This window comes from Callospermophilus lateralis, chromosome 9, assembly GCF_048772815.1.
Source record: "Callospermophilus lateralis isolate mCalLat2 chromosome 9, mCalLat2.hap1, whole genome shotgun sequence".
NCBI classification, from domain to species: Eukaryota; Metazoa; Chordata; class Mammalia; order Rodentia; family Sciuridae; genus Callospermophilus; species Callospermophilus lateralis.
The window spans coordinates 29,207,358-29,216,759 of NC_135313.1; the positions used below are offsets into that span (position 1 = coordinate 29,207,358).

At 38.9% G+C, this 9,402-nt stretch overlaps 1 protein-coding gene across 4 annotated transcripts in view; it reads left to right on the forward strand.

Moving 5' to 3' along the window:
- Nucleotides 1–9,402, forward strand: part of Cmklr2 (chemerin chemokine-like receptor 2) — a 39,179-nt gene that overhangs the window by 19,545 nt on the left and 10,232 nt on the right. The gene's annotated exons all lie outside the window — the stretch shown is intronic.

A 9,402-nucleotide genomic window follows, 5' to 3' on the forward strand; every position in this document is an offset into this window, starting at 1 on the left:
AGAAAGGAAGGGAGGGAGGGAGGGAGGGAGGGAGGAAGGAAGAGAATCTCACAACTTCAAGGCTAATCTGGCAATTTAGTGAGACCTATCACAAAATAAAAAGGGCTGATGATGTAGCTCAATTGTAGAGTAGTACCACCCCACCCCCGCCAAAAAAAGTTTGAAACTTAATGTCTTTTACATGTATTTTTTTATGAGCCACCTGGTTCTCAAAGTGGGAAGGTGAGTTATCCAAGTTACACAGTTAGTGACATTCAGAACCGAGTCCTGTATTTCAGTGCTTTTTCAACACACTAGATTACTTAATATTCGTGGATTTCCATGGGTTCAAGTGTCATGGCAAGTTAGAACTAAGGTAGAGCAGTTTGAATACACTGCATTTAACCACCCAACCTCTCTTGTCTTACCCCAGTCTGCCCTGGTTAGACAGTCTGAACTTTTGGGAGGACCCAAGGGGAAAACAAACATGGAAAGTATTCTCTTGGCTGGGTTAATTGTAAGCAAGTCCCTGAATGTGTAGAGAGAGAGAGGTGCAGATGTTTAGAGATGGATCACAGGCCTTTGTCCAGAATAGTGTGCTGAGATAAACTAGTTTTGATTTGTTTTAGTAAGAATCTGAGTCTGAAGAATGTTGGTGGAAACTTGAGATGTGATATTGGGTCATACTACTCTCCAGAGGGTGCTGTTCTGGTAATGAAACTGGTTCCTTTTAAGGACTTTGTTAGGTAGAGGACAAAATGAATTCCTCTGAACCCCACAGTGGGTTTTGATTAGTGGGCTTTGATCAGAACAAGAAACAGTTAAAAGTTTTTCTCCTCTTTGATTTTCTTCTCTCTTATTATGTCATGTGTCTCAAGTATTAACCCAGTTGAATATGCAACACTTGAAACTACCCTTGACATTAGAAAGCTAAGGAGAACTGGTAATGGTGGTGGCACACGCCTGTAATCCCAATGATTGAGGAAGCTGAGGCAGGAAGATCACAAGTTAGAGGTAGCTTAGTGAGACCCTGTCTTAAATTAAAAAATAAAAGGCCCAGGGACTTAGGTCAGTGGCAAAGTGCACCTGAGTTCAATTTCCAGTTGGGAAGGGAGACACCAAGAAGAAATCTCATTGGGGTCCCAGAGGAAAGGACAAGTCTTTAGGCAAGTACAATCCAATGGGTTCATATGAGATTTGGGTTACTAAAAGAGAACCAAAGGACATTTGAATTTAACCCTCTGAGGAGTAGTAGTAACGCACAGTTGCCTGAATATCTTCACTTATTCCTCAGAATCCAGTTGCCATGGGCTGGAAGGGAATTGGGTTAGGTTCCTGGCCTAGAAATTTGGTTCTTCCAAAGTCATCTTCAATGACTTTAACAACAGAGTCAGAAGCAGCCCCAGGAATAGAACAGATCCTGGACAATTCAGGATCTCTGACACAGTACTAACAGAGTTGTGAGAGGAGGGTCAAGTTGAAAACTGTTTTTTAAGCTAGCTCCACTGGGCCTGGAGGTAGAGGTGGGAAGTAGGGAGTAATGAAATAGAATCTAAGAAGAACCAGTCAGTTTCTGTTCCTTGTATCATCCTGAGCTTCCTCCTGCTAGTCATTCTCATTTGCACTGAAGAGTTGTGTTTTATTTTGTTTCTTCATTCAGTCACAGGTGCAGTTCTAGAAAAGGAAAGTATATTTGTTTTCTAAATCCAGCATCATTCTCAGAAACTCTACTGCTTAAGCACCCTTGAAGAAGGATTCTCATGTCTCAGATGCCTAGTGGTTAAGAACACAGGCATTTACCAGTTTGGATAAGAATTCTAATCATGCCAATTTACCAGCTGAATGGTTTTTGTAAGCACTTTAATTTTGATAATCTTCAATTTTCTAATCTGTAAACAGAATGAAGACTCAAAAATGATATTATCATAGATTCTTGCCCTTGGAGGAGGATGTTAAAAGCCCCCTTAGTGTGTGCATTAGTGCCTTCTAGCATATCCCCACCCAGCAGCTCTCAGGCTGGGTCTGTATTTCCTTGGTGCCTACCCAGCACAATGGGTTCTGTTTGGTTTATTGGTGGGTTGGTAGGCCCTTAACTTTCAATTTTGAACAAAGTAAAGTCTTGCATTATCTTTCTTTCTCTAAAGTTTCTTTAGGCACTAAGGATTGAACACAGGGTAGTGCACATGCTAGGTAAGCCCTTTCCCCTGAGCCACACCCTCAGCCCCTAAATTCTTGCTTCTCTAAGCCAAATTTTTTCTACTATACTAACATTTTCTGCCTTAAAAAAATCTGAATAAATGTATTACCTTTTCAAGTATCTGAAAAAAGCTATCAAGCCTCTTAGGTCTTTCTCACTGGTTGTTTCTACCATTCCAACCAAGTCGCAATATCAAGGCCCTTCCTTTGCTTTCCTGAGTCTGTCCTTTTGCACTGTTTCAGTTTTCCATTGGTCTGAAAGTCTGTTTTGCAGAATTCAGCAAAACACTCCTGATATAGCATAGTCATGAGTAAATGGAATGCCACAGTGGCTAGATTTGTTTTCATTATCATAAAATAATTAAAGATGTTTATGATAAATGTCCTTAAGCCCATCACGATAATGAATCTGGCTGCAAAATTGTCTGGTTATGAACAATAGGCATGTTTTTACAACTTGTGCTTTAGTTTATCTTTCAGTTCTATATTTTATCCCATACACCCTCCTACCCTAGGAGAAAAAAGGCCAAAATATGTTCAAGAATAATCATGTATGGGGGCTGGGGATGTGGCTCAAGCGGTAGCGCGCTCGCCTGGCATGCATGCGGCCCGGGTTCGATCCTCAGCACCACATACAAACAAAGATGTTGTGTCTGCCGAAAACTAAAAAATAAATATTAAAATTCTCTCTCTCTAAAAAAAAAGAAAAAAGAAAGAAAAAAAAAAAAGAATAATCATGTATGAATGCAAGGAAGTTCTAGAATTGTCCTTTCTCTTCCCCCTATATTTTTTATTGCTGTGTTGAAGGTGCATTCCTGTTGCCAAAAAAACAAATTTCCTTTCCACCCGCTTCATCAAGTTCACTTTTTACTGCCCTGGATGATGCACAGTATTGTTTTTGAAGGGACTTCAACCTTGATATATTCTGCAGGTTCTTTAACTATTGTTCCTTTTCCTTTAGGAGAATAGCCTTCTCTTTATTTAAGAATATAAGATTGTCAATTCAGTTTTCACCCTAAATTCAGTATTCCCTCTGGATTTCTATAAATGTCATTAACAATATGTGATTGAGAACCAAAACATCTTTAGTGCCAAGTAATGATGAAATAGAAATATAGTGGCACAAACCTCCACAACGTGCCCTTGTCTTCTCTGGCACATTATTTTTGTGAAAGAACTTCAGATCATGGTTAAAGATTCTAGTCTCAGACAAGTTTAGTCATTGTTGAGCCTTTTTAATTTTTTTAAAACCATGAGAGGTAGCTATTTGTGAGAAGTTATATAATCTGTTAGGTACCCTTCTGTGATCCTTGCTTCCAAAATTAATTCTTCATTGACATAACATTGCCCAGAAGAGACGAAAAAGGGGGCTGGGGTTGTGGCTCAGTGGCATGCACAAGGCACTGGGTTCGATCCTCAGCACCACATAAATGTAAAATAAAGACATTGTGACCACCTAAAACAGAATAAATATTTAAAAAAAAAAAGAGAGAGATGAAAAGGATTGTTCATACGGATGAACATACCCAACAACAGAAATTAAACAATTCAGATCTCCACTACACATGCCCTACAAAAATAAAATTACAGAAGTCTAGTACATCAAAGTTTTGAAATTCAGTGCTGACTTCTTATAAAAATTATTTGCAGGCTGGGGATGTAGCTCAAGCAGTAGCGCGCTTTCCTGGCATGCATGTGGCCCGGGTTGGATCCTCAACACCACATACAAACAAAGATGTTGTGTCCACCAAAAACTAAAAAATAAATATTAAAATTCTCTCTCTCTCTCTCTTAAAAAAAAAAATATTTGCACGCATAGAAATCCCTCTCCAAGAGAAATGCTGGTTTGGAGACACTTCTCTCTACAATGACCACGGCTTTGAAACATTACATTATTGATGGCTGTGATTCTTTCCCAGACTCTAGATAAAATTTGCAGAGAATTGAGATGAAGATGTAGACTTTATTTCTTAGTCAAAGGTGAATAAACAGCATTTTGAAAAGTGGGGAGAAGGAGCTGGGAGTATAACTCAGTTGGTAAAGTGCTTGTCTTGTAAGCCCAAGGCCCCCAATCCCCAGCACCAAAAGAAAGAAAAATGGGGAGAAAAATATAGAGTTCTACCTTATCCTATTTTCTCAATTCTCTTAGCCAGATATGATGATGGATAAACATGGCATTTTGGGGATAGATGCAGAGGTCCCCAAATCAGATGGTAGGCATATAACAAATGTGTGAACTCCATCCAGATTTTATATTTTTAAAAATGTGAATGAAACCCACAAAAATATATTTCAAAATCTCTACTTAAAATCTTCTCATGGTTTTCCTGGAAATAACTCAAAGAAATGCCACTCACTTTCTACCTTCTCCTCTGTCTTCTGCTTTGACTCCTGAACTGGTAATAATCAGGCAGGCACTGAGCTGACCACCTTTTTTTTTTTTTTTTGGTACCAGGGATGTGCTTAATCACTGAGCCACATCCCCAGCCCTTTTCATTTTTTTAAATTTTGAGAAAGGTCTAAGTTTCTTAGGACCTCGCTGAGTTGCTGAGATTGGCTTCAAAATTGCAATACTCCTGCTTCAACCTCTTGAGCCACCAGGATTACAGGGATGTGCCACCAAACTGATCACTTTTTGAGGACATCCTTCTGGGATCATTGTAGTAACTCTGAGTTAGGCTCTATTACTATTCCTCTTTCACAATGAGAAAAGTAAGGATTCAAAGTAGCAGGTAGTTTTTCCAAGATCCCCCAGGCTGGAAGATGCAGGATTAGGATTTGTTGGACACTAATTTCTAGCTGGTACATTCATACAACTGGTACATAAGTAGACAATGAATTTCCAAGCATGTGCTGCCATCTTTTTTTTTTTTTTTTTTTAATAATAGGGATTGAAATCAGGGGCGCCTAACCACTGAGCCACATCTCCACTTCTTTTTTATATTTTATTTAGAGACAGGGTCTCACTGAGTTGCTTAGGGCCTCAGTAATTTTCTGAGGCTGGCTTTGAATTTACAATTCTCAAGCCTCAGCCTCCCAAATTGCTGGGATTACAGGTGTTCACCACCATGCCCAGCATGTGCTGCCACCTTTTACTCAAATTGTCCAAGCATGGGAGTTAGACATTCAGATCATCTGGCAATTTCCTTTTATGAAGAGAACCTGATCCCATCATAATGAAAATAGATGTCATTTCATCTCCACTTGATTCAGTTGTATTTTTTTTATTATTATAAAGGAAAAACTTTCTCTCAGTTTCACTGCCTTTAAAAATGGAATAAAACATTTGCGTACTTAAAATGCAAGCTTTCTGTCCCAGATAGATTTTCAGTGCCAGCTCAATAAAAATGTTATTAGGGAGGTTATACTCAGTTCAGCTAAGCTTCCTGACTCTATTCATTTACTAAATCGATTTCTTTCAAATATGTCTCCCTCTGCCGGGTGGGTGGATCATGTCTGTAATTGCAGCCACTCAGGAGACTGAGGCAAGAGGATCACAAGCTCAAGGTCAATCTGGGCAACTTAGTGAGACAATGTCTCAAAATAAAATAAAAAGAATTGGGGCCAAGCTACAATAATTGTACTCTCTTGGTTAACCAGTTTTTCTAATCTCATGTCAACTAAAAGTTTTTGTAATTAATATTTTCAGCATTTTATTTGTTTTACCATGTCTTTGAAAGAACAAAAGATACTGCTATTTAAAATAAATGAATATAGGGCTGGGGCTGTAGCTCAGTGGTAGAGCGCTTGCCTAGCATGTGTGAGGCACTGAGTTGGATCCTCAACTCCACATGTAAATAAACAAATAAAATAAAGGCATGCTGTCCGACCACAACTACCAAAAATAAAAAAAAGAAAGAAATGAATGCAAATTGTTGACTGCTTATTCTAAAAATAAATAAATTAAATAAATAAATAAATAAAATAAAGAGGGCTGGGATGTAGCTCAATGGTAGAACATCACTGGGTTCCAATCCCCAGTACTATAAAAAATAAAAAGCATCCAAAATAATCAAATATGTATTCCGCATCCCTATTCTAACTCTTTGCTGTAGTAAGTCCTTCCATTTTTATATTTCAGTTGTGGAAATTGTCACCTACCTGATCACCTTACTTCTAAACAAGTTCTTTTCTAGTCTGTCTCCCAAACTACAACCAGATGATTGTTACAAAAACAGATTCAGCCATGTCACTCCCTGCTACAGATATTTTTGTTTACTTCCAACTGGCAGTGGAATAAAATACAAACCCTTAACCATGACAATCAAAGGCCTGCATCATCAAGAACACTCCCTTTTATGTTGTCTCTTTTCCAATGAAACCAAAATAATTTTTTTTTTTTTTTTGTACTGGGGATTGAACTCAGAGGTGATTTACCCCTCAGCTACTTCCTAATACCTTTTTGGTTTTTATTGTTTTGTACTAGGGATTTCAACCAGGGGCACTTTAACCACTGAACCTCATCCCCAGCCCTTTTTATTTTGAGATAGAGTCTCACTAAGTTGCTTAAGGCTTCACTATATTGCTGAGGCTAGCTTTGAACTTATGATCCTCTTGCCTTAGCCTCCCAGATCACTGGATTTACAGGCATGCACCACTGCTCCTGGCTATCTTTTATTTTGGACAAGGCCTCACTGTGTTGCTTAGGTCCTCGCTGAGTTGCTGAGGCTGCCCTTGAAACTTGTGATCCTCTTGTCTCAACCTCCTGAGCTGCTGGGATTACAGGCATGCACCATTACACCCAGCTTCATTCTTCATAATACAGCAAACAGTATTTTTTCCTTTGTCTTAATGCCTGGCATTAAGCAGTAAATGATATTGGAACTGCAAATAGAGAAAATGCTTCTCTGCTAAAGGATAGGCTGTGCCAGGGCTTGAGGCAGGAGGGTACAATCAGATAGTCACTGTCCTACCACCTCCCAAACAGCAGGAAGGGTATTACCATCTCATGTTCAGTTTCAAATTAAACCCCACTTTGCTCCCCTTGTAAAATATTGCTGTGCCTCAACACCTTCTAAGCAGGGATCATTCATTCAGAATGCAGCAAAATACTGTACTGGTGCCAGACATCTCGAGTACATTCTGGGGTGTGGTATGTAGTTTATTTCTAATTGTTGGCAGAAAACATTGAACAGTATTCCAAATACCCTATCCACCCCCATCACAGCACACACACAAACACACGTGCTTTTCAAAATATCTTTCTTCCTTCAGAAGATAGCCCTTGAAAAATAGGTTGCAGACCAAATATGTTTGCTGGATCATGGATCTGTGGTTTTCACCAGTTTCTCTCACATGTCAATAGATTCTTTCTATTCATTCTTGTTATCCACTAAAAGGCAAAATACATGTTCCTCTAAGGACTTCTATGGTTTTAACAGGAGATACATTCTTGAGTTTTTCCCAGGGTGTGTGGGGAGCCCTTCACAGGAAATTTACATAGGCAAAGGTCAGCAGCATTTAATATTTCTCTGTCAAAGTAGGTTAAAGCCAAAGTTTCCCTAAGATTCTGTTAGGTACACATTTTTGCAATGGTCCATGAAAATTCATCTAATTCAACACTATGGAACTAAATTAAACCTCTCTGCATTCACCAAACATTCTGCCAGAAGGAATTTTGCATTTTGTCAAGGTAGATGAACAAAATGTTTCCCTCTGTAGCTGAGCCTCATCTAAAGCCACATATAAAAGTGAGATGATGCACATTTCTACCAGATGTCTTTCCCCAAAATCATCTGGATTTTATAGACTGTCACTACACTTTGTGCCAGAACTCTTGCAGTATAATTTATTTGTTCAGGAAAATGTTTTCAGCTTTACCACCTACTAAATCTGAATAAATCAGAAACCAATTTGTTTAATTCAATAAATACTGTTACACTCCAGAACTGGACAATTTGAGTATCTGGATCAACATAACCCAGGAATGTGATAATTTGGGTCCTCATACCAGCTGAATCCCTGAAGTAAACATGTCGCTTCTCATCACAGGAGTCTAAGCACTGACTTTTCAGATTCCTAAACTTGGCTCCACACCAAGCCTTTTCCACACATTTCTAATAGGCTTGGATGGACCCACTTATATACATGTCCACAGTGCAGCTTGGCCATTATTTGAGTGACTCCTTGGAGATTTTTATGATCATGAATATATTAGCCTTTATTTCAGTCAAAATTATTTATTTGCTTTTCAGCAGCACATATGGTTTAAGACAACTACAGTAGCTATTTCCTATTTTCAATCAGTCAGGTCTAAAAGCTTCATCCTGGCATTGTTATTATGCTCTTCCAATGAGAAAACTGATGTCTCAATAGAAAGTCACTGCCGTCAAGACCACTTGACCTTTCCTGTTTAATGAATGACAGTGTTTACTTGAAACCCACATTCAATAACCACAGGTGGTGGCACACACTTGTAATCCCAGCTGCTCGGAAGGCTGAGGCAGGAGGATCACAAGTTGGAGGCCAACCTTAGCAACTTAGAGAGACTCTATCTCAAAAAAATAAAATAAAAAGGACTGGGAATGTAGCACAGAGATCGAGCACTCCTAGGTTCAATCCTGGGTACTACAAAACAAGTAAACAAAGGACAAAAATATAGGTCTAAAGATACATATCCATTTACTATCCACTTTCATTTCTGATTACTGCCCAGACATTATAGCCCAGACATCTCTCTAGTCCACCTCTGAGACTGTATTCTTGGTTTCTATCATTGCTCAAAAAATATATGTATGTGTATATATCTTTCTGTATCTCCACTTGATTAAATTGAAGAAAATTTTCCCATTTTCTTTCTGTGTATCTTTTATCCTTCTTCTCTTATTCCATCAATAATAAGCTGATATATATAACACAATGTGATTGATTATAAGCATAATAACAATTTATGTTATTCTATTTTATTTTCTTGAGATGGAGGTCCCCAAACCTGACCTGGAACTCTTGGGCTCAAGTGATCCTCCTGCTTCAGCCTAGTGAGCAGCTGAGACTATGGGCCTGTACTACTGTGCATGGCCCAATACCAATTTTTTCTTTTTGGTACCAATGTTGAATCCAAGGGTGCTCAACCACCAAGCCACATTCCCAGCTCCTTTTTTTGGGTCCTAGAGATTGAACTCAGGAGCATTCGACCACTGAGCCACATCCCCAGCCCTGTTTTGTATTTTATTTAGAGATAGGGTCTCACTGAGTTGCTTAGCGCCTTGCTTTTGCTGAGGCGCTAAA